Source organism: Hyperolius riggenbachi, chromosome 6 (genome assembly GCF_040937935.1).
Source record: "Hyperolius riggenbachi isolate aHypRig1 chromosome 6, aHypRig1.pri, whole genome shotgun sequence".
NCBI classification, from domain to species: Eukaryota; Metazoa; Chordata; class Amphibia; order Anura; family Hyperoliidae; genus Hyperolius; species Hyperolius riggenbachi.
The window spans coordinates 229,482,292-229,508,761 of NC_090651.1; the positions used below are offsets into that span (position 1 = coordinate 229,482,292).

The window sequence follows — 26,470 nt, forward strand, 5'->3', positions numbered from 1 at the left end:
AACCCCTTTATCTTATCTTTTGTGACTCTCTTTCAACTGGAAGAGTCCCAGTGGATTGGCGTACAGCCCATGTTTTCCCATTATTTAAGAAGGGCAAAAAAATCAGATCCAGGAAATTAGAGACCTGTAAGCTTAACATCAGTTGCAAACTATTTGAGGGGTTACTAAGAGATAGTATACAACATGACTTCATAGTAGAAAATAATCTTATTTCTCAGCATCAACATGGGTTTACTAAAGACAGGTCCTGTTTGACTAACATGCTCAGCTTTTATGAGGTAGTGAACGCTAATGTGGATATTGGGAATGCTGTAGATGTGATATACTTGGACTTTGCAAAGGCCTTCGACACTGTTCCACACAAAAGTCTGGTGCAAAAGTTGAGGATGCAAGTGGGGAAGAGTCTGTGTGCATGGATAGGGAACTGGCTAATGGACAGAAAACATAGAGTTGTGGTCAATGGATCATATTTAAAATGGATGACTGTTAGCAGTGGGGTCCCACAGGGGTCTGTACTGGGTCCAGTGCTCTTCAATTTATTTATTAATGACCTAGTAGATGCAGTAGTATGCAATGTTGCTATTTTTGCAGACGATACAAAATTGCATATTGCAATAGGATCTGGATAGGATGGCTATATGGGCACATAAATGGCAGATTAAATTCAATGTTGAAAAATATAAAGTCATGCATTTAGGTCGTACCAATGGTCTAGCACCATACAAAATAAATGGGATACAGTTGGGGGCATCAAACTTAGAGAAGGACTTAGGAGTACTCATCGACAACAAGTTAAATAATCATACTCAGTGCCAAGCCGCTGCAGCTAAAGCTAACAAAATTTTGGAATGCATTTAAAGGGAAATAAAAACTCGAGATGCTAGCATAATATTGCCCCTTTTTAACACTCTAGTTAGGCCACTAGAGATGGCCCGAACCTCCAATTTTCAGTTCGCGAACTGCCGCAAAAGTTCGGTTCGCACGAACTTTCGCGAACCGCAATAGACTTCAATAGGGAGGCGAACTTTGAAAACTAGAAACACTTATGCTGGCCAGAAAAGTGATGGAAAAGATGCTTCAAGGGGGCAAACACTTGGAGGGGGGCATGGCGGAGTGGGATAGACGCCAAAAGTCCCGGGGAAAAATCTGGATTTGATGCAAAGCAGCGTTTTAAGGGCAGAAATCATATTGCATGCTAAATTGCAGGCCTAAAGTGCTTTAAAACATCTTGCATGTGTATACATCAATTAGGGAGTGTAATTAGAGTACTGCTTTACACTGACACACCAAACTCACTGTGTAACGCACCGCAAACAGCTGTTTGTGTAGTGACGGCTGTGCTGGACTGGTGCGCACCATGGCCAGAGTGCAGGTCGTGGCTGTTTTCAAGCCTAGTGCTTTAAAACATCTTGCATGTGACATCAATCAGGGAGTGTAATTAGAGTACTGCTTCACACTGACAAACCACACTCACTGTGTAACGCACCGCAAACAACTGTTTGTGTAGTGACGGCCATGCTGGACTGGTGCTCACCATGGCCAGAGTGCAGGCCGTGGTGGTTTTCAAGCCCATATGGTCGCCAGGCTGTGGTAGCTCAATGATAGAACAACAGTGATTGCCAGGTAGGTATATGCAGTGATGGGTATTATAATGTGCACCTGTCACACACAGACAGGTAACGAACAAGCACAGTGACACTGCGTGCGCTCACGTAGGTAGGTGGGTGTACTGAAGTGAACAATAGGTAGTAGGTATATGCAGTGATGGGTATTACAATGTACACCTGTCACACACAGCCAGGTACCGGGCAGGCTTAGTGACACTGCGTGCGCTCACGTAGGTAGGTGGGTGCACTGAAGTGAACAACAGGTAGTAGGTAAATGCAGTGATGGGTATTACAATGTGCACCTGTCACACATAGACAGGTACCGGAAAGGCTCAGTGACAGTGCATGCGCTCACATAGGTAGGTGGATGCACTGAAGTGAACAACAGGTAGTAGGTGTATGCAGTGATGGGTATTACAATGTGCACCTGTCACACACACAGGTAGTTACTCACTGAATGTGCTGGGCCTGGCAATGGCACACACAGTGGGAATTACCAAGGCTGTCTATGTAAAACAAGTGTCAGTGGGACACACACACACACACACACACACACACACATGCACACACACACACACACACAAAATAGATCACAAGAACTAGATTAGCTCTCAAAAGAGCTGTTGAGGGGTGTTTTTTTTTTAGCAATAACAATCAGCCAGGAGCAAGCTAACAAGCCTACAAGAGCCTAACTAAGCTTTCCCTATCAGAGTCTGCAGCAGCTATCCCTTCTCTAATTACTCACACGATGAGGGTGGGAACTCAATGGTTCTCAATGGTTCTCTAATTACTCACACGAGTGAGTCCAATGCCTGACGCTCCCTGCCTTTTATAAGGGAAGGTGATGCTCCAGGAGGGAGTGTAGCCTAATTGGCTACAATGTGCCGGCTGACTGTGATGTAGAGGGTCAAAGTTGACCCTCATGATGCACTATGGGGTTGAACCGAACTTCCGGAAAAGTTTGCGGTTCTCCGCGATCGCGAACCACGGAAGTTTGCCGGGAACCGTTCGCCGGTGAACCGTTTGGGCTATCTCTAAAGGCCACATCTGGAATATGGAATTCAGTTCTGGGGCCTGGGCACCACATTACAGGAAAGATATTGCAGTTTTAGAGCAGGTGCAGAGAATAGCAACAAAATTGATACGTGGGATGGAAGGTCTCACTTACCAAGAAAGGTTAGATGAACTGGGTTTATTTAGTCTAGAGAAAAGACGCCTTAGAGGGGATCTAATTAACATGTAAAAATACATCAGAGGGCAATATAATAGCTTGGCGGATGAGCTTTTTGTCCCTAGGCCTTCTCAAAGGACTAGAGGACATGATCTGCGCATGGAGGAAAAACGTTTTAGCCATTTATTTAGGAAAGGGTTCTTTACAGTAAGAGTGATTAAGATGTGGAATGCATTGCCACAGGAAGTAGTTATGGCAAATTCTATACCTGCATTTAAAGGGGGCTTAGATGCTTTCCTTGCGTTGAAAGACATCCATGGCTACAATTACTAGGTAATGCCCAGTGATGTTGATCCAGGGATTTTATCTGATTGCCATCTGGAGTTAAGAAGGTATTTTTCCCCTTTTGGGGCTAATTGGACCATGCCTTGTAAGGGTTTTTCGCCTTCCTCTGGATCAACAGGGATATGTGAGGGAGCAGGCTGGTGTTGTGATTTGTTCTCTGGTTGAACTCAATGGACGTACAGTATATCTTTTTCCAACCCAAATAAGTATGTAACTATGTATGTTTTAAATTCAGAGGCCCTTATTCAATTCATTTTTTCTCCTAAGTTTTCTTCTTGGTGATATTTTTACAGTACACCTTATCAATAAAATGCCCTTTAAGCCACCAGCAAGCAAGAAATTACTCAGAATAATTCTGACAGTGCCTTTTCACCTACTTTTTGGTACTTTTTTTAAATGCAGAGTGCTGAACAGTTATTTTAAACAGAAGATTACAAATTATCTCATAGGAGAACACTTGAATTGAATAAGGGCCAGTGAGTGAAAAACTTTTTTTTTTTTTTTAAATAAAATAGAATAGAATTTACTGATATTTTACTACAGCAAAACCTAACCCTATTCTCACACAGAACCCTCCCTCTGTGATACCTAACCTTAGCCACCACCACCCTGGATGCCTAACCTTAACCCCCCCATTGCTAATCTTAACCACCCCACACCCACAACTAACCTTAAGCACCTTCCCCCATGGTTAACCATAACCACCACCCCCACGTCTAACTTTAACCTTCCCCATGCCTAGCTTTAACTCCCCCCCTCCCCTCCCCCCCCCCCCCCCGCACACACACACGCCTAATCTTAACTGACACCCAAAGGTTCCTCCCCCCCACCACCAATCTGTCACAAATACTAAAATGTCCTGGTGCCTCTATAGATGTCTTTATAAATAGTGGCAATAGTGTGAAATGTGGACATGCACAACACCTCATAAATCACCAGGGCTACCAGCAAAGCAAAATACGGCAACATTTTGTTGTATTTTGCCTTTGGACAGGCTCAGCGCCTACTATTTATCGGGTGGTGCAGGACCCCAAACTGCACACAAGTGAAGCTATTTATAAAGGCGCCTGTGGCGCTGCCCAAACTGCTGCCGCTAGCGGGCACCCACATTTCTTACTTCTTGTATATACTAGTCTCTGAAGAGAAAATACAGGGGTCAAATGGACCAAAAGGCCATTTCCAAACATGGACTGTGTATACAGTGCACTCATATTGGGAGGCGATTACACTGGGACAATGCAGTCTTTCCAATTGATTTATCCATATGTCACAACCTGAAAACTGATGGCATTCTTACTGGCAAACAGCCCGTTTCCCCTTTTGTAAATGGCCTTTTTGTTTCTATATGAATCATTTGAGTGTTGCAGCATTTTGCCACATAACAGCAGCTCATTTTTATGAAGTCTTTAGGTTTGATGAATCACTTACAGTATCCCAGCTGAGGACCCCTGGGGTCATTGAAAATGCTTTATTAAATCACTATAAGATTGTTTCATTTACATTTTCTGTAAATCAGTGAACTAATCATACACAGTCAGAAACACACACTGCATGTGTGCCTAGTGCTGGATATCTTCATGTATATTTTTACATTATATTTGTTTTTTCACTATGTGTTACAGATAGAATTACAGGTCACATTTACTGTGCTCCAAGCTACCTTAAAAATAAGTTTATTAAAATTCAGCAATAGAGCATTTTCAGTGTAGATTTAGATGATTATAAATGCTTAATACTAGCCATATAAGAGTCAGTAATATCCCAGGATGACAAAAGATCAATCTCTCCCTAATTTAAAATCAATTGGGCAGTAGTGATTGATTCCACCACCTTGTAAACTAGATTTTGATTTCATTTCAGGAGAAAAATAATCAAGAATTGAATGAACTGCTAGCATTGCACCCTTTAATGCAATCTAAGATTATGCAGCTGTTGATCTCCCACCCCCTCCTGTCCAATATAGATTTTCCAGCATGCCTGATCACTGTTCCAAATGCTGCCTAAAACTTATCAAAACTCGATCCATCTGGCCTGCTGGATTCAACAGACTCTCCATCAATTTTATGTGATGGAATTAGCCAAAAATGCTCATTCAAGTATGCACAGCCTAACCGTTTTACAGAGTTCCCTACAACAAGTTTTGGGAAGCATGGTGACGTAGGGCATAGCAGTCTCACCTTGCAGTGCTAAATCCCTATCTGCATGGGGCTTTATGTGGGTTTCCCCTGGCACTCTGCTTTCCTCCTACATCCAAAAAACATACAGGTAAGCTAATTGGCTTCCCCTTAAAATAAAAATCAGCCCCAGACTATGATGGATGTATGACTATGGTAGGGATTAGATTGTGAACCCCTGCGAGGGACAGTTAACAATTAGACATATGTAAACTGTGTAAAGCACTATGGAAGATATTAGCACTAAATAAAGACTAAATAATAATAAAGTGTTCCCATTATATCCCTTACATCTGCCATAGGTGCCCCGCCCCATTATGATCTTCATATGCTCCTGTTATGTACCTCAAATATTCACATCATCTATTCTAAAACACAGGTGAGACAAGTAGCATCCAAAACATGTTAATTTGTAAAACAGAAGAGGAAACCGAGAGCTCAATATAATGTAATATTTTTGTATTCCAAAAGTATTTATACTCACAAAAGGTTACCACTCAGGTAACCACTATAAAGGCATCTGGGGAGATTATAACCTGACCCCACTCAGGTTAAAAAGTAGCTCTCTGTAAACAGAAAAAAGGGGGGTAACACGCCTCCACCGAGGGTGGACTAAGCAATGTTGAAAATACAAAAGTGCTCCATAATTTGCCTGATGAAGCAGGACTGTACCTTTGAAACGCGTTGCAAAGTGGAGCATCTGATAAATGTTATTTTTTTAATATAAAATTAACACATTTTTGTCTGTCTACGAGAGAGGTAAGTCCACCACAACTTCCCCCTTTTAAAAGTTTTTTAGATGTTTTTATTCTATTCTGGCGCCTCTGTTCAAGTATTTTCACAAAACATATTCATGGTCATGAGTCTTTTTACAGAGTACTGAAAGTTTGCTGAAGGCCAAGACTGTGTTTTTCACCTAAAAATATTGAACAGGTGTTTCAGAAAGGATGGGAAACCTATAACCTCAGCTGACATTATATAGGTGTGTTTCTCCTTTATGCTGTATGTAGCCTTGTTAGTATGTATAGCCTGGCTTTGCAACGCTGTATTCCCTCCCCTTCTTCAACTTGCACAATACAGCCTTGATCTTACTGAGCTCTGTCCCTCCATCTACATTTATTCTGGCAAATGCTGCTCTTGTATTCTGTGCTGTGCTCTCCTTGTGTACAGCGCTATCTGACTGGTGTCTGTCATCTTCTCCAGGTACCTGACATTCCTGCTGAGGTTCATGTTTCCCTCTCTTCTGCCTGATCAGTGCTGATTCCCAATAATCCACTGAGAAAACGCTGTTTCTTTTGAAAGAGTTTGCAGTTTTATATGGGGTAGTGCTATCATCGTATTAGACAAGTATAATTCCATATTGGTTGACTTAAAGGGACTCCGAGCTCTGGCTAAAATAAAAATGTTCACTTACCAGGGGCTTTCTGCAGCCCAGTGCTGGTCGGGACGTCCCACGCCGGCCTCCTGGCTCTTCTCCCCATGGCTGCCCATATAGGGCTGTCCGGCGGCTCCCCGGGCGACACTGGCCGAGTGTCGGGGCTCCTTCTTCCGCAAACCTCATCAATGACGTCGCACGCCGGCCGCCTCGCGTCATCACGGCGGCCGGCGTGACAGTACGGCGCATGCGTGGGACGTCCCGACCAGCAATGGGCTGCAGAAAGCCGCTGGTAAGTGAAAATTTTTATTTTAGCCAGAGCTCGGAGTCCCTTTAAAATGACTATAAACAAAGATAAGCGCTACATAAATCATTTTTTAATTTAATGTAATAAAAATATTCTACATTTCATTTTTCAGCTATGAAATTCTGAAAATGTCATTAAGCTCTTAATTTACTTAAAGTGAACCCGAGGTGAGAGGGATTGGGAGGCTGCCATATTTATTTCCTTTGTACTGGTTAAGGGCTCTGCCTTTGACATAGGAACCAGGGTTCGAATCCTGGCTGGGGTCAGTACCTATTCAGTAAGAAGTCCTTGGGCAAGACTCCCTAACACTGCAGGGCTGCCCCTTGAGCGCACCCTTAGTGGCTGCAGCTCTTGAGCGCTTTGAGTCCAACAGGAGAAAAGCACTATACAAATGTTAGGATTGTTATTATTTTAAGCAATACCAGTTGCTTGGCAGTCCTGCTGATCCTCTGCCTCTAATACTTTTAGCCATAGCCCATGAACAAGCATGCAGCAGATCAAGTGTTTCTGACATTGTCAGATCTGACAAGATTAGCTGCATGCTTGTTTCTGGTGTGATTCAGATACTACTGCAGCCAAATAGACTAGCAGGGCTGCCAAGCATCTCGTATTATGTAAAAGGTATTAAATATGGTAGCCTCCATATCACTCTGTTCTCGGAGTCACTACATACAGTTGAAGCAACTATACTCTGGAGTACAGCCTTCCTAAAATGTTCATTACAAATACATGCTTCATCATTTTAGAGCAGTGGCAAACCCAGGATTTTCAGGGGGGGGGGATTCTGAAAGGTCTCCCTCAGCCATGCACAAAAATAATATGGTAGTACATTATGCTAGGTACACATAATGCAATTTTCCGTCTGACCGACAATGGGATCGATCAGGAGCAGTTTGGATACAGATAATAATGAGGACAGCGACATTGGTAATGAAGTTGAAAGTGAAGCATCACACAGCAGGGGCACAGGGCTTTGTCCATACCTGACTCTGTTATGTTCACCAAAGCTGCTCCATTCTCTGTAAACACACTGCTGCTCCATCCAAAGTCAACTGTAGCAGAGAAAGAAAGGAAGCAGTGCTGTGAGCTGCAGGATGCCTACAGATATTCTGAAGTCTCAACTTGTGCCTGTCCCCAGACACTGTACAGGCCTTGGTCTGAGGGGGGATTCCGGGCAGTTGGAATCCCCCTCTGGGTTTGCCTATGTAGAGGTGCACGTCCTGGTTTGGTGGACATATTCTGTAAGCAGAAAAGCAACTTTCATTTCCAGCATTATAGAAGCCAATCCTGTTGATGTGTTACCTGAAAAGTAAGCCCCAGAAAAGCAACAAATACAAAACCTGCCAATCAGACCTGTAAGTGCTGCTGGAAAATAGTAAAATGGGATATTCCATATTTTCCTGGGGAAAAGAAAAGTATTTTTAGTGTTAAACCAAATAAAGAATAATGCAAGTGAGAGTGAAGAGTCATTTTGCATTCAAGTCCAGACAAGCAGCCAAACATTCTTATGAAATTATATAAGGAATATGTTTGTCTGACATTCAGCCTTATTTGAATCATAATTAAATTGCCTTAAAGAGGACCTAAACTCTGAACTTCCCCTGTGCTCTAAAACAAAAGTCACAGCATAATAACCTTTAAAGAAAAACATTTGTTGTTACAACTTATTGAAAGCCTAAAGAAATCCCTGCACATTCCTGGGAGCACAGAAAGGGTTAACCTTCAGTGTTTACATATTATCACAGAACCTGGGCACACCATAGGATAGCTCAGACACAGCTCACAGCCCTAAATTCACACTTGCTGATAGCGGCTAATTAGACAGGTTGCTCACTCTAAACCAGGGATGTAAAACTTGTACTTCGAGAGCCGAGGTCCTCACGCATTTTTGACACAGCTGAAATTAATTGATGGGTCTGAATCAGAAAAGGTGTGGTCTATCAGATAGAACACATTCCTCTGTTTCTCAGTCCATCCTGAAATCTGACATGAATCTGGCTCTCCAGGCCTGGAGTTCGACACATGTGCTCTAAACACACACAGTGAATTTCTTAGCATTTATTTGTGCCTTCATTGTACAGTATGTTGAAGTCAGGTATTTTGTATATTCTTTTTTGGAGCTTTTTAAAGTGTATATCCATATTTAGTGAAAAATACTGTTAAAATAGTCCCTCCCCATGTGTTTCCGTAAGTGTCCTTAATCATTTGTATCCTTTCTACTACTGGGGAGCAGCCCCTGCAGTGAGTGGTATGGAGACCTATGGCCATGGATGTTCTAGCTTCTTACACTCCCTCTCTATAGCCATACTTGTTATCTGTAGCATAACAATAGACTCCACAACCCCAGGGGGCCATAGGGGCCAGCTCCTCCATTCCCCTTGTGCAGAGTAAGCACAGGGAGAGCTGTAATATTTATCTTGTTCAGGCTGCAGCAGGTCTCCTTTTCCTCTGGGCATCTGCATGCTGTATACTAAGAAGATCCCCTGACTTCCGATGCATGTCATTGTCATCAGAAGCCTAAGGGGGCCAGCGTACATCGCATGGCTCCAGGGAAGAAGAGCAGACCAAAGGCAGCATGGCCTAAGTATATATAACAGTGCATCCTGCGCTTTTACTCTACACAAGATGAGGGGATGTTTGAACGAAACAGCTAACCAGTATGGTGGTCTGTGTCCAGCAATGATGCTTGAGAGAGGATTGCGCCATGATACGTCTGCTGGGGGGCCTGGACCACTGACTTTACATGCTTACTTGTTATGGGTGAAAGCGTCATGGTAGCTGCACTTATTAGGGTGGAACATGGAGGCCACTCTTGTTATATGACCCCTGGAAGATGGTTCCATAGTCTGTAGAGGTCACTGCAAGGGAGGAAGAAAGACATGTGAATGGTGTGTGTGTGTATGTATGTGTGTCAACCAAAGTTTTGTGGTGGGGCTCCATAATTGGTACCTGGGTCACTGTGCTGTGTAACTGGAAAAGCAGAGAAGTTTGTTTTGAAAGGAGCAAGAAGTGGTATGTGTTGTTTAAATAATTTTCATTTACATCATTGGGCAGCGTCCATCAGGTTATTGTTACTGCAGGTTATTGTCATTATTTTAATGTTAGCCTTATATTTTTTTTCTGCAGTGTTAAGTCATGAAAATATTACATTCCAGGTTATGAAAGTAGTATTTATGTTTCCAGGTAATATTATCTTTTAACCTCCCTGGCGGCCACGGGAAGGTTTTTTTAACCTATTTTTTTTTTTTATTATCATGTAGCTAGCCTAGCACTAGCTACATGATTCCCCCCTTCCTGCCGCTTCCACCCGTCCCCTCCGGACGCCGCCGGCGATCACGCCCATCAGGAAATCCCGTTCAGAACGGGATTTCCTGCAGGGCTTCCATCGTCACCATGGCGACGAACGGACGTCACAGGGAGTCCCGATCCACCCCATAGCGCAGCCTGGTGGCCAGGATGTGCACGGGGTCTGCGGGGGGGGCATCTTTTGCATCGAGTAGCGGCAGATCGGCAGCGGTGATCAGAGAAACACGCAGCTAGCAGCTAGCTGAGCTCGTCCGTAACGCTAAGGAGGTTAATGTTTGTGGTAATTGAAAAGGTTGTCATCATGGCATTTACTATATGGGCTGATTACATATGTATATTAAAGTTTACCCGAGCCAAAGCTGAGCGTGGCCCCCTGGAAGATTAGCGACAATACATTGTCGCTAATCCTATCGGGGCTGTGCGGCTCCTCTTCTGCATTCATGGCTGCGCGGTAGCCGACTGAGCCCCTCTACGTATGCGCAGTAGCACGGAGCTCTGTGCTACTGCACATGCGCAGGCGGGCTTGAGCTTCTAATGTGCGGCCATAAATGCAGAAGAGGAGCTGCTTAGCCACTCAGCTACTCCCTCAGCAACAGGGGCACTGCGGACCACCGAGGGAAGCCTCAAAAGGATCCTGAGGTTTCTCTCTCTGCAGGGTAATTCTTTATTTTGAACCCGAGCTTCGACTAGTGTTCGCTTTAAAGTGGTCTGAAACTGACATAACATTCAATAAAAATGTGTTGTCCTACGTTTTATTACTCATACAGTTATCATATTTGCTTTTGTGCACAAGTTTCCAAAGTTTAGTTTATCTTGCCCTGAAAGCTGCCATTGCATTTTATTCTAGCTGCTTTTTATTATATATTAAAATCTTCTAGTGAGCTGTTCTGAACTGTGTGTATGCCTGAAGCAGAGAGAGCTTCTCAGAGAGTGTTATGAGTGTTTTACACACAAATGTAACAACATTGGAATGTAAACAAAGATACTGTTATCTCCAGTCTGGATATCGATTTAAAGCTGAGCAGCCTTTACATGGCAAGACAAGGCGCTGTGTAGGGATGATCACAGATATGCAAATTATTCCGTGTTGATGCAAATGTATGCAAATTTTTATGCGAATATATGCAGCTTGAAAATGGACCAATCAATTTAAACCCAGGTTAAATTGATTGGTCCATTTTCAAACTGCATGCATTTGCATAATTTCGGAACAATTTGCTTCTCATTGATTATCCTTAGTGCTGTGTTTAACAGTTTCAGTGATGTTCTGCTAAAAATAAATTCTGGGATAGTAGCTTTAAAGCTGTAAGGAATCTTTCAGAGCAAAGTAGAAATGCTGACTTTCAGACCACTTTAACAGCAGGTCAAAGTTTGTAGTTAAATTCCTGCAGCAAGTGAGGTAAGCAGAACTGGTAATAATTAAATGAATTAACTATGCAAGCTGTTTACAGCAAAAAAAAAGTAATTTTTTTCCAACTGCTCTAAAGATTGACTGCAACCCCTTCATTTTTACATGCACATTTTTTGTGTGCATCATAATAAACAGGGAACATTATACGGAAGTCACAATAATGAGGGTTCTGTAATGAGGTGGGCACTATCATGTGTGGCACTGTGATATACTGTATAATAGGAGATACTTTCATGGGAGAAGTAAAAGTAAGATCACTTGCATTTTTGAGAACAGCATTTTAGCAGAACAGCATTAAAAAATAATTTTGCCCTTCAGCATAAGATCCACATCCAGAGTGGGGTTAACATTATCTTTGTTTACAATCCGATGTTGTTACATTGTCTGTAATAACTGCAATGAGCTCTCTGTGCTTTACGCATGCACACAGTTAAAAACAGCTCACCATAATATATTATAAAAAGCAGCTTGAATAAAATGCAAAGGCAGCTTTCAGAGCAGATAAACTGTATTTTGGGAACTTGTAAAAAAGCAAATATGATAACTGTATGGGTAATACAAAGTAGGAAAATACATTTTTATTGAATGTTATGTCAGAGTTTCAGACCACTTTAAAGTTCTTTTGTTTTTGTTCAATGATAAAGTCTTTTACACAGTTGTTTAGTGTTATAGAGTTAAACTGTATGAACCATTGACCTTTGTATCTATGTTCTGCAATCAGAAGCTGTTCTCTGCCAGGCAAGAGTTTTACAGCTGTAATTTCTTTTCAGTGAGGGTTAAGCTATAGAGAAACTGACACTTGCATACCAGAATGTTTAATTATTTCAGACAAGAAAAAGGAAAAAAGGAACATTCGAATACTTGGCACTGTATGTACACGTCTATCTCATAATGTCACGTCACCTCAGGTACACTTTAATTGGCAAATTTGGTATGTAATAGTGCATGTATTGCTGAATTAAAGAGGATATAATCAATAGGGGCATAGCTGGTATGTCAATACTGCTCTACTCCAAAAGTGGTACATGAACACTGGACATCAGCTGAGAAAGGAACTCCATTTTTTTTTACAATTTATATTGTAAAATAGAGGACAAGTATGAGAATAGGAAGGTCACCCATACAAGTTGTATATAAGCTGGTAGACTAAAGAGTTATTTAAATTAATAATTGCATTTTGGAAGGTCACAAAAAGTTCAGGAATAGAGTCCTGGGGAGAGTGGGGATTGCTTACTAATAACAATTTGTGGAAAGGAGCCAATGTTTAAAGGTTAAGAATATTATAGTCTTGCTGGAGGACAACTGAGATGGCTGGGGGAGGTTCTATGGGGACCATTGAAAAGAAACCAAAATTAAATATCAGCAGAACATATAAGCCATGATAAAGCAAAAAGGTGCTGATAGGACAAGAGTAGCTGAAGGACACAGAATCATTCCTTTATTATAATGCATTTCTATTTAATATCAAGCATCGTTCTCATATTCATCTTCAGTAATAAAAAGTTTTTTTTTTTTTCGTATTATTAAGTTAAACGTTAGTTAAACGTGAAACTTTATTCATTATTTGTGATCCTTTTCATTTTCAGTCATATTCATTGCTAGAATTTATTTTACTTTTTCACTTAACTTTTAAATAGATAGATAGGAATCAAGGAAAATTCCTTTTTCTTCTGTTAAATGCAAAAAATATGTTTGTTTGGGGTTTTTTTTTTTGTTCTACATGTGATGAATCTGAAAGATTTTTTATTAATATTTTATATTTTAACTTTGTACAGAACAGCTGGTTTGAAAATGTTGCCCTTTTATGCTCTTATTTGTTGTTTGTTTATAACACATAATTGTGTCTGATCTCCAAGTAAATTTAGCAACTTGAGTAAACATAACACCCAGTTTTTGAATGCTCTTTTTAGTTCACCAATTACCTATGTGACCTGAATTGCTCACAAATAGATGAAATCAGGATTCGGGAAGAAGGAAAATCACTTTTCACACCATTATAAAATTAGTTAGTTTAGACCTAATAATGCATTTTATTTGTAGCAACGACATTCTGCTTTGTTTATTTTTATATGCAGTAATATTCAGACAGAGGCAATCAATTAATGGCTTGGCCTGGACTCTAATATTGCATAAACAAATTCAAGCAGTTTAACTCAGATCATGCAGTTTGGAAAATGCACTGTGGTTCTCTGAACATAAATAAAAACCATGATATGAAACGCAGACCCTTTGGACTATAGTGGCCCCAAAATTCAATGTGAAGGACTAAAATCTGTGTTTGAATTTCGCCCCCGAACAGGCCTGGATTTAAATCACAGGAGCCTAATAGGCACAGATGGCCTGGCACCTTAGACTTCGCCATCCATGAACCTACAAACCCCTGCCGAACTGCCCTGCAAGTGTGCTGGCTATCCCAGCTGTCACTTCTTCCTTACTTCCCTTGCCCTTCACAGGTAGCTACACATGTCCATTAGCATTTGGTAACCAGCGGTACCCTCAGTATAGCCAGTGGTGCCCCCAACTGAACGGAGATCTCGTCAGTGGAAGGCCAAGAGCTAGGTGAGTAACCTTTCATTTAATCTTGAAAGGAGGGAGGGAGGCACTACGGGAAGGGAGTGAATCACCTTTCCATTATCCATTATCAGTGCCTTAATCTGGCCTTGCCTCCAAAACTATGCACTCGTAATGTTGTGATTTACTGAAAAGTGAATTTGGTGCTTTGTCTCCTCTAATAGTTGAAATCACTCTTTACGAGCTTGTGTAAGTAAACTAAATTTACAATGCCCTACAATGTGAACAATTCAGCTATATTAAACCAGTCCTGTAGGGTTGAGAGGAGGATCTGTATTAATTTGCACATCATTGCATGCAGTGATGGAGAGAGTTAACTAAAAGGATCACAGATTCAAAAGAGTGTGCTTTAATGCTCACAAGTCCTTATTACCATCATTAAAAAGGCAAAAGATAAAGGTAAATCGGCTTACAGCAATAACCGGTACCCGGATTACGCATTCCCCCTGAGTTACAACAACTGGGAGGGGGAATAGCATTAACATCACCCAGGAGTTTGCCTGCAGCAGGGTGAGCTCCTTTCAGCTTCACAGAAATAAAAGATTTGCCCAATTGCTCAGACCACAAATCTTTCCTCAATCAGGGAGTCAACCAACCAACACCCAGATCCCAGCAATAGGTGTCAAAATCCAATGTAAAAAGAACAATCGACTGGGTCTCAACCTGGATTTATGCAATTATAGCTTGATTTATTAGTAGCACGGCCACTACATAGCACAATGTTTTGGCAAGCAGGCCTTTATCAAATGCATTTGATAAAGGCCTGCGTGCTGAAACGTCATGCTATCTAGTGGCTGGCTACTAATAAATCAAGCTATAATTGCATAAATCCAGGTTGAGACCCAGTAGCTATTGTTGGAGGAAAAAAAATACACACTTTATAAACTTCTTTCCAAGACTTAGAAATGCACTTTACAGAGTATTGATCAGCATCCAATCAATAGTTCACATAAGTTAGGATCATTTAACAAGGTATACAGTTTCTTGCTCTCTTAGCTACATAAAGTATAGCTAAATGCTCGTGGATAAATGATGACCACTTAAAACTTCTCTTGGACCACTAAGGACAATAGATCCTCTTTACAGTTCAGTTTTACTGCATACTCGAAAGCACAATTACATTTCCAAAATGGTTGGGTTAGAAATGCACTCAGGTTCTCTATGTGATAAATTGGGTTCATTAACAGCAGGATTTGAAGTCTGGAAACATTTGGAACGCATTTGGTATTTCCTTACTACTATGATTCAGAGACCAGACATGTATGGATGCCAAGAATCTTGAGTTATATTAGTCAGCAAAGTTTTTCCCACTTATACAAGTTTCTCATTGCCAGTTGTAGGCATGTTGGAGAACAGAAATGCGTAGATGGATACAATGAGCCCTATGTAAAGTGACTCAATTTCTTATACATAATGAAGCGAAAACAGATTTGTTAAGTAATACTTTTTAGCTTGCCTGCACTTTATATATCAACCTGCATTGCTCATTCCCAGGTTCAAGTACTTAAAGCAGGCCCAAACCAAACATTTTTTTAATTCAAAATATTTAGTTGCACCACTCTGACATATACAAAGATAAATAAACACTCCTTCAAGCTTATGAGCATTTCAGTGCATGCTTTTTACCATTCTCTTTTCATAACTAGGGTTATACAGGTGGCAGCCATTAGCAATTCCTCCTTTGCCGGACACCACCTACTCCACCAGTTTGCCAGATTCTGTCCCGGCAATATGAAAGGAAGGGAGGGGTTCCTCCAATAAATGTAAAACATTTTATATTTGTCATCATGCAGCTGAAAAAAGGCTGCTATTTATTATTATAATTTAGAAAATAGATATTATTTCTGAATTCTTGTATTTTTTATTTGGGTCCACTTTAATATAACTAAGAATAAGCAGTGTGGCTTCAGTACAGAACTTTCCATATTTCTCTTCAATGGGCATACCCTTTTCCTGCTTTACAGGACAAATAGTACATGCTGAGCGGAAGAGAAGTGTGAATACAGTCTTCACTTTTTGTCTTTGTCCATCCCACTTTATGTTTGTATATCTCAACAATGATGCATTGCTCACACTTTAGAAGAGTAGTCAAACTAAGCTAAAATATTTTTTTTATTATTCATAAATTATGCACAGAAAATCATCCATCCCTCTTTTATATGTCACCCCATCTCAATCTCTCTGCATTACATACAGCAATTTTGTGCATAATGCAGAGGAGATGAGGTTGCAGGGTATAATAGAGGAATAGAAGGAATGCTATGTGTAAGTTCTGCTACTACTGGGTGGAGCTACAGAGCAACAGAACAACGTGATGTGACTCAGTGACATCTCCGGATGCGGTGATGTACTTGATACACGGGCTTGTTTGTTTTTTACACAGCCGCTCGCGTGGGGATCTCTGACTGCGGCAGTAACGTCATAGGCTGTGAGTGGGCATTGACTTGTTACTCGATAGCCTTTTGGCGCTGCATGCTTGCAGTTCATGAGGCCTGCTGGTTCTTATTTTTAACAATTTGTTTTAATAAACTCTGTAATCCTTGCACTTTTACACTATGTTTCACGTTTTTATGTGGAGGCATTATTATGCCTGAGGACCTTGGAATTCAAGTGTGCTGTAACAGAGCAGGGTGTGCATGCCATCACATGACAGGCGGGAGTAACACTGACCATGTGATCAGCTGTCGTAGGGGTGAGTTGATCCGCAGAGCGGATCGCTCGCAGGTTGGGGGTAGGCAGCCGCTGTACACACAACTGACTAGCACCCACCCTATTATCGCCTGAGGCGGTCGTTATCGGGCTGGTTCAGACGGACATTTGGAGGTGTTGCGTTCGTTGGCGTTGCGTTGGTGATGTGTTCAGGCTTTCAGCAGCATTCGCGTTGCATTCGGATGCGGTCGCGTTTTTTCTTCCCGTAGGGGGACATTACCCGTCGCTGTTAACTGCCCCTGGAAGCTACATGTTGCTTTCAAGGGCTCTTTGAATGCCAGGGAAAATCGGGACCCGAACGCCGCTTTCGTGTAAACACGTGTGAAAGCTTGGTACAAACGTTTAACGCCAAGCCACGAACGCTGGAAGTAAACGCTGCACAAGCGTCCGTCTGAATCAGGTGTGTTCAGGCCTTTAAAGTGCAAGGTGGGTTTGGCCAGCCAAGTAGCACAGCCATAGAATAAATAGGATGGATTTTTCATTCACATTATATTTTAAAGATTACTAAACAAAGATTGAGCCTCTTCTGTCTGCAACAAGAGATGTGAGGCAGGTATAGCCTGTGTTGCCAGCATAGAGACCTCAACCCCTGCAGCAAGTAAAGAAAATATATTTATATATATGTATATAAAACAGAGGAAAGCCAAAGTGTTATGCTCAAGGAAATGAAGTGTGCTACATTGACAGCTTTATTACCAATTATGGTAGTTCATAAGATTGCTAGCATCAGTAAGAAAATCTGGCATTGTTCACTTACTCCATGTCATACAGGGCAAATGGAAGGGAGCCCATTGTTAGTGCTACAGGACAATTTCCAGCTAAAGTGAAAATAAGAAATCAGAGGAGTTTACCGTATCAAAATCACAGTAATAAAAATGACATTATAATAATGTTGTTGATTATACATAACTGTCCCCTGGTTCTGGATCATTTCTCTCGGTATGTGCTGGCTCAGTAGTCTTTCATAGGTGCAGGAAATCAATCACTGATAACTCTGAACTCCCATCATATATCTCTATGCCAGGGCTGTTGTTGTACATAGGCAAGCCAGGTAGATGCCTGGGGTGACACCTGTAGGAGAGGTCACAAAAGAACTTTTTTTAGCACAGTGTGTTTTATAGAATTCTTACACACAACTGTTAGTTCTATTAAATATAGGATAGCTATCTATAAGTGCATGATCACCTTTACAGCTTATATCGTACATAAGAAGGTAACGTGTCAGCATATTTTGCATCAGGGCTAAAATCAGTGATTCACATAAATAGTTTATGGATCAGATAGGTTGAGCACAATCTGCTCTTTAAAGGGGCACTATGGTGAAAAATTTAAAATTTAACGTTTTGTGCAAACAGAGAAATAAGAAGTACGTTTTTTCCAGAGTAAAAAGAGCCATACATTACTTTTTCTCCCATTACTCCCATGTTGCTGTCACTTACAGTAGGTAGTAGAAATCTGACAGAAGTGGCAGCTTTTGGACTAGTTCATCTCTCCATAGGGGATTCTCAGCAAGGCTTTTATTCTTCATAAAGATACTGTAACGATTGGTGTCAGCACACAGAGGATCTCTGATTATTGGTGATCTGCAGTATCACCAATAATACAGACGCTATACCCGATTATGTGTGATCTGCAGAATCACCAATAATACCAGTATAGCTTAACACAGGACACCAGTGTGGTAAAGTGTTTGGTGCAACAGTAAGAAAGGTTATCTCCCAAGTAGCGGGAGATACAGACACTACTGCAGCCAAGGATTCCCTGATTAATTGGGAATCAGATTGTACTGCAGCCAGTGGACTCCTATGGGGTAGAGCCCCCTGATTGAACTGCAAGAAGGACTTCCTGAGGAGCAGGTAGCCCTTGCAGCTACTTGACACCTGGAGGGTTAGTGTCACTAGTAGTACAGTAAGACTGATCACTCGAGGGATGAGTGACAGCCAGAAGGGTCAGACAGGCCAGGTCGGCAAAACACGAGCAGATAAGATACTGAGACAGAAGGCTGATTCGGTAACCGGGTACAGGCAAGGTTGGCAACTGAAAGACAGATGGGCGGAGGTACCGAATCAGAAAGCAAGAGAGAGGTCAACAGAGCCAGAGGTCATAACAAATATCAATAAGCACAATCCTAGTCTGAGGTGTGGGATCCTTGGTCTCGACACCCGGGAACTAGTCTGAAGTATAACACAGTAATGACACAGTAATCCTATACTTGGGTGGGAGGTCCTTGGTCTCAACACCCCGGAACTGGTCTAAAGTATAACACAGTAAACTTCAAGAGCGGAATCTGGCTAAGTGTGAATTCCCAGTTCCAACTGGTTCTAACACACTGTAGGATCTGTATACAATGAACAGAGGCGCCAAAAGTATAAGATTAGATTAAATGAGCTTAAAAACCAACTTAAATGGCAAAATTGAAGGAGGAAGTGGTGGTCTTACCTCCCTCAAGCAGACACGACAACGACTGCGATTCAGACAGTCAAACACATTTATAAGGAACTCCAAAAAGAAATGCAACGCGTTTCGCAGGTTCAACCCCGCTTCATCAGGCAATATAGGGAGGAGTATCAAACAATCTGCACAAGGATTCAAATTAACCAGCCTCACAGAGGCGCTTAATTTGAATCCTTGTGCAGATTGTTTGATACTTCTCCCTAAATTGCCTGATGAAGCGGGGTTGAACCTGCGAAACGCGTTGCATTTCTTTTTGGAGTTCCTAATAAATGTGTTTGACTGTCTGAATCGCAGTCGTTGTCGTGTCTGCTTGAGGGAGGTAAGACCACCACTTCCTCCTTCAATTTTGCCATTTAAGTTGGTTTTTAAGCTCATTTAATCTAATCTTATACTTTTGGCGCCTCTGTTCATTGTATACAATTTTGAGTCCACCCTTGGTGGAGGGTTGCTACCCTTTCTTCCTGTCTACAGAGAGCGACTTCTTAATCCTGAGTGGGGTCAGGACAATCTCCCCACCTGCCTTTACAGTGGTTGACTGCTGGTGACCCTGACTTGTGAGTATCTAGCAATACAAACTTATTGCCACCTTGTCCAGTACGAATTACACTATTGGGGCTCTTGGTGTTCCCTGTTTTTAACACTGTAGGATCTGACTGAGGTCTGAGTGCTCACACGTTAGTATTCGCAACGGCAGACAACTGGCGACTGCCAACCAAGTACTATATATATTCACGGCGCTCCGCAGCACCGCCCCAGCCACTCAGCCAATAAGAAGTCCAGCCGGGATCAGCTGATCTGCCTGATCAGCTGATACCTCTCCTGCTGGCATAAAGGTCCTGTCTTCTGGCGCGTGCGTAGCTCCCAATCTGTGTGCACTAGAAGGCCCAGACAAACTAGACACATGTTGCTGCGCGGAAACCGCCGGCCTGAACGCGGAGATAGCCGCCCTGCCGCTCGACCGCGCGGTGGCATCTCCGCTATTCATTACAGATACTCCCTAAAAATGATTTAAACAATGATGCTGGCCAGCTTCCCTGCTTGGTACACCGTTTTTTGGCAATTGGACAGAGCAACTGCCATTCACTAAGTGCTTTTGAAAATAAATAAATAAATCCCTGAGAATCCCCTATGAAGAGATGGACTAGTCCAAAACCTGTCGCTTCTGTCAGATTTCTACTACCTACTGTAAGTGACAGCAACATAGGAGAAAAGTAATTTATGGCTCATTTTACTCTGGAAAAAAATGTACTTCTGATTTGTTTATGTTTGCACATATTTTAAATTTTACAATTTTTCGCCATAGTGCCCCTTTAATTTACTTGAATAGATTTTCAGAAACATTTTATTAAGAATAATGGTTTTCTTTTGATGTTGCAGCCCAGGAAAGTACACAAATCTGACGTTAGTTTTATAATAACAAGATGGTAAAATGGTGGGAGGGGAAGATGTAGGAGAGGCTGAAGGCTTTGAAATGTCCTTGGTATTAGAGTTGCTCTCCTTTAGACCATTAGACTTGTTCTCTCAAGAATAACGTAGACTGTTAGGTGAGCACAGATTTATTTTTCATACCATTACTGGATCTGATGACTCAACAGTACAATTTTTTTTTTTCCCTAAAATCGAGTGGCTTTTTATTACAGTGTTTTATTGATATAAATAAGTAGAATTATTGGGGTAATTGAATGCATTAGATTCTCAGTGAGTGTCCAAGAGACCATCAAGGAAGGGAAGGAGGCAGATAATCAGTTAGAGCCGGACATAACCCATAGCTGCCCCCATAACTTCTTGGAATCCGGCCTTTGCTGCATCGGTTCATCTTAGTTCTTCTTAGTGACTTATGGTTTAAATGCAGAGATTTCAGTGACAATAGTAAGCTACAGTCATCCTACCTTTATCTCTATAAGGGAATGAGCTCTTAGCAGCAGCCACTTTATTGCTGAGACACCATTTTGTCTCTTTTAGGCTAACCAGGAGCAAAATGTGTTTTTGAGAGTTCTATTTAACCAGTCCCAGACCTTGCTGATTGAAATCTATGTCCTTTTTGTGTCCTGTTATTCCTGCCATGGAGTAAATTTCAATCAGCTCCACCACACAGTCTATTTGATCTCACTGTTTGTGCTGCTGTTCTTGTTACGGCACCTGCTTGCTCTGCTGTCACACTGACAGCAGAGCTTCCATTTCTCAATCAATTTCATTGGCTCCTGAGTCATGACCCTGTAAGTGTGCCAATCACAGCAATCTCAATGCAAAATAGTCAAAGGATGGTTCTGGTCCTTAAAGGGCCAGAGCCAGCCAACATGAAAGTGGTTAACATTACAGATAGTTTGAGACATGAAAGTCATACCATTGTCCGTGAGTAGGCTTGGACTAAATATGCATCAGCCAGTGACCTATTGCCTCAAGTTTTGGCTGCATGCTAGGGGGTGTTCAGAGGCGGGACAAGGTCCTTCAGCACCCAAGGCTGAGACAGCAAAGTGCGCCCCCCCATCCCTCCCACCCCAGCCTTCACACACTGATTGCTATTAGACTAATAGGTGCCCCAGGGCCCCCAACCTCCCCAACACCTTAATCTCTAGTTATCTGGCAGGCATTCACTGGCATGTATCCCCTTTTCTTATTTCTTTCTGCTTCAAACACAATTGGGAATGACAGCTGAATAAATTGTGCGCCCCCTCCTACACTGCACCCTGAGGCTGGAGCCTCTTCAGCCTCTGCCTCGGCCCGGCCCTGGGGGTGTTACTTTAGGTAACTATTGCTGATTATATGCAAATTGATTATGTCACTATTTTATTCCTGTTTTTCTGATTTCCACATGCCACTCAATGATTAGACGAACATCATATTGATTTTGAATAAAACCACAGTCTACCTCATCTAAGGTGTGATGAGTCATGAATTCCCAAGCACTTGATATGGACAGCTGCCAGGACAAGAGTGATAATTGAACCTTATTTTCTTACAATCCCTTGACATTTGCTAACACTAAGCCACTCCCCTTAGATATGCCTGACTAACTGAAAGTGCCTCCCACCCCAATAGCCTTAAACGGAAGACTTGCACCAAACCGTACGCACATTTTCGCAATAAAGTCTTAATACCAACCTCTGCCTGACTCCAAACTTAACTATCTTAACACCTCCCTAGCGGTATGGACAGATACAGTATATCCGTCCATAAAAACATGCTGTGAACAGTATAAACGTGCATACACATTAATACTCTCCTGCACTGTATACTAGACCCTTGCTTGACACATTTTGGCAAGTTACAGGAAACACAAAGTTTTACAAATAATTTCATTACTTTTTGCACAGAAATCCTGGGAAAATTGAACACCAGGGAGGTTAATCAAGGTCTAAAGCTATACAAAACATTTGCTTGTAAAACACTATATCCATACATAATAGTTAAAGACAAAAGTTAATGTTTGGAAACAGGGGCGCTTCTTTTTGTCACTCCAGGCAAGAAATCCTGTGGTGCCCCCCCCAGATTCAATGCAGATATCTGGTCCCCCACAGATCCAATGCAGATATCCTATATCCACAGATCCAATGCAGATATCCTGTCCCCACAGATCCAATGCAGATATCCTGTCCCCACAGATCCAATGCAGATACCATGTCCCCACAGATCCAATGCAGATACCATGTCCCCACAGATCCAATGCAGATACCATGTCCCCACAGATCCAATGCAGATAACATGTCCCTCACAGATCCATTGCAGATACCATGTCCCCACAGAACCAATGCAGATACCATGTCCCCACAGATCCAATGCAGATACCATGTCCCCACAGATCCAATGTAGATACCATGCGCCCCACAGATCCAATGCAGATACCATGTCCCCACAGATCCAATGCAGATACCATGCGCCCCACAGATCCAATGCAGATACCATGTCCCCACAGATCCAATGCAGATACCATGTCCCCACAGATCCAATGCAGATACCATGTCCCCGTGGTAGGCGTCAAGGTGAGAAAGTTCACCTGTGGGTGCTTCAGAGAGGTGTGAGGGCCTGTACACACTGCTGCACTTGTGCTGAGTTATTAAAATTGCACGCAATTTTTAAAACGCAAAACCTTCATGAAAACAAAAAAACGCATCGCACCAGTGTACACAGGTCTTCACAGTTTTCATGATTTTTCAAAAGACCTTGCGATTCAAAAACGCATGCTATTTTAAAAGCGCAGCAGTGTGTATAGGCCCTGAGAGGTCATTGTGGCTGATGCTGGTGGAAGAGAGTGGTTTGGGTGGCTGATGGGGGGAGGAGCTCACCGTTGCTGTAAGAGTGGGAAAGGGTCACTTGGTGCTCCCAGGGTGTGGGGAAATGTCACTGGGTGTTGCGGGGGTGGGGGAGAGAGAAGAGGTCACAGGATACTGCTGGGGGGTAGGAAGAGGTCACTGGGTGCTGCCAAGGGGTGGGGGAGACACTTGGGTGCTGCTGGGGGGAGAGGTCACTAGGTGCACTGCTGGGGGGGTAGGGGGGTGAGGTCACTGCTGCCGTGGGTGGCGGGAGGTCACCAAGTGCTGCTAAGAGGGTAGAAATCGCTGGGTGCTGCTAAGTAAAAGGAGGAGATCACAGGGTACAGCCTGGGAGTGGGGGAGAGGTCACGTGGTATTGCTATGTGTGTGTGTGTGTGTGGCAGTGCTGGTCGTAATGGAAAAAGCTACGCTTACGGATCATTACGCGTAATTTTACGCTATTACGCATTACGAAATTACGCTTACGGCATAGACATTCAATTTCGGTACATGTCTGTAATTACGCATAGCACTTACGCAATTACGCGTAAGTATACCGTAATTCAGGTTATTACGTTATAGGCTTACGCGTAAAATCCTACTAGCAATTAATGCGTAAGGTCATGCTGCCAAGCGGAAAAGTTGACACATGGATCAATGTTAGGTAGCCGCCGACTTTAAGGGTTAATAGCAAAGCCTCCTTAAGTGCTAAGAGCCTCAAATTTGGAGAATATATTAAGGAGATCAGAAGGAATAAGAGGAAAAAAATTTTTTTCAAAAAGACCTTATAGTTTTTGAGAAAATCGATGTTAAAGTTTCAAAGGAAAAATATATACATTTAAAAACTCGCCGACTTTAACGGTTAATAGCAAAGCCTGCTTAAAATTTAGGAACACCAAATTCACAGGGTATATTAAGGGGATCAGTGGGAATAAGAGGAAAATTTTTTTTTTTCAAAAAGACCTTAAAGTTTTTGAGAAAATCGATTTTTAAGTTTCAAGGGCAAAAATGTCTTTTAAATGCGGAAAATGTCAGTTTTTTTTGCACAGGTAACAATAGTGTTTTATTTTCATAGATTCCCCCAAGTGGGAAGAGTTTTACTTACTTCGTTCTGAGTGTGGGAAATATAAAAAAAAACGACGTGGGGTCCCCCCTCCCAGACCTCTTTAACCCCTTGTCCCCCATGCAGACTGGGATAGCCAGAATGCGGAGCACCGGCCGCGTGGGGCTCCGCACCCTGACTATACCAGCCCGCATGGTCCATGGATTGGGGGGTCTCGGAAGGGGAGGGGCAGCCAAGCTTTCCCCTCCCCCTCCGAGCCCTTGTCCAATCCAAGGACAAGGGGCTCTTCTCCACCTCCGATGGGCGGTGGAGGTGGAGGCCGCGATTTCCTGGGGGGGGGTTCATGGTGGCATCTGGGAGTCCCCTTTAAAAAGGGGTCCCCCAGATGCCCACCCCCCCTCCCAGGAGAAATGAGTATAGAGGTACTTGTACCCCTTACCCATTTCCTTTAAGAGTTAAAAGTAAATAAACACACAAACACATAGAAAAAGTATTTTAATTGAACAAAAAACATAACCACGAAAAAAGTCCTTTAATATTCTTAATTAACCATTAATACTTACCTGTCCCTTTAAAAGCCAGTTCCCACGCAATATCCTCGGAAATATACTAATCAGTTACAATGTAACAAAATTATTACAATGTAACAACTTTGTTACTTTGTAACACCACCGCACCCGACGTCACTCGCCGCTCACCCGCCGGCCGCCGCATACACTACGCTAAGTCCCCGCCGGCTCCCGCCGTCCACTCCGCCCACACCTGTCACCCATATACATGCTGGCACCCATGGGTGCCAGCATGTATATAGGTGACATGTGGGAGAGGCGGGGAGGGCAGCGGAGCCGGCGGGGACTTAGCGTCCCTTCACCCGACAGAGCTCTGAGCTATATTAGCTCAGAGCTCTCGAAAGCATCTTTGTATTTGGGCTCCAAGGAGCCCCATTGGTCCTTAGCAATACTTTTTCTATGTGTTTGTGTGTTTATTTACTTTTAACTCTTAAAGGAAATGGGTAAGGGGTACAAGTACCTCTATACTCATTTCTCCTGGGAGGGGGGGTGGGCATCTGGGGGACCCCTTTTTAAAGGGGACTCCCAGATGCCACCATGAACCCCCCCCAGGAAATCGCGGCCTCCACCTCCACCACCCATCGGAGGTGGAGAAGAGCCCCTTGTCCTTGGATTGGACAAGGGCTCGGAGGGGGAGGGGAAAGCTTGGCTGCCCCTCCCCTTCCGAGACCCCCCAATCCATGGACCATGCAGGCTGGTATAGTCAGGGTGCGGAGCCCCACGCGGCCGGTGCTCCGCATTCTGGCTATCCCAGTCTGCATGGGGGACAAGGGGTTAAAGAGGTCTGGGAGGGGGGACCCCACGTCATTTTTTTTTATATTTCCCACACTCAGAACGAAGTAAGTAAAACTCTTCCCACTTGGGGGAATCTATGAAAATAAAACACTATTGTTACCTGTGCAAAAAAAACTGACATTTTCCGCATTTAAAAGACATTTTTGCCCTTGAAACTTAAAAATCGATTTTCTCAAAAACTATAAGGTCTTTTTGAAAAAAAAAATTTTCCTCTTATTCCCACTGATCCCCTTAATATACCCTGTGAATTTGGTGTTCCTAAATTTTAAGCAGGCTTTGCTATTAACTGTTGAAGTCGGCGGGTTTTTAAATGTATATATTTTTCCTTTGAAACTTTAACATCGATTTTCTCAAAAACTATAA

The 26,470-nt window shown here is 42.6% G+C and overlaps 1 protein-coding gene and 1 long non-coding RNA gene across 5 annotated transcripts in view; one reads left to right on the top strand and one right to left on the bottom strand.

Annotated features, from left to right (window-relative positions):
* Positions 1 to 26,470, top strand: part of AJAP1 (adherens junctions associated protein 1) — a 522,829-nt gene that overhangs the window by 140,244 nt on the left and 356,115 nt on the right. The gene's annotated exons all lie outside the window — the stretch shown is intronic.
* LOC137522675 (uncharacterized) overlaps positions 17,890 to 26,470 on the bottom strand; it is a 39,913-nt gene continuing 31,332 nt past the window's right edge. Inside the window, exon 3 of the long non-coding RNA XR_011022397.1 lies at positions 17,890 to 18,047. This is a non-coding gene — a long non-coding RNA (uncharacterized lncRNA). The remainder of the gene's footprint in view (positions 18,048 to 26,470) is intronic.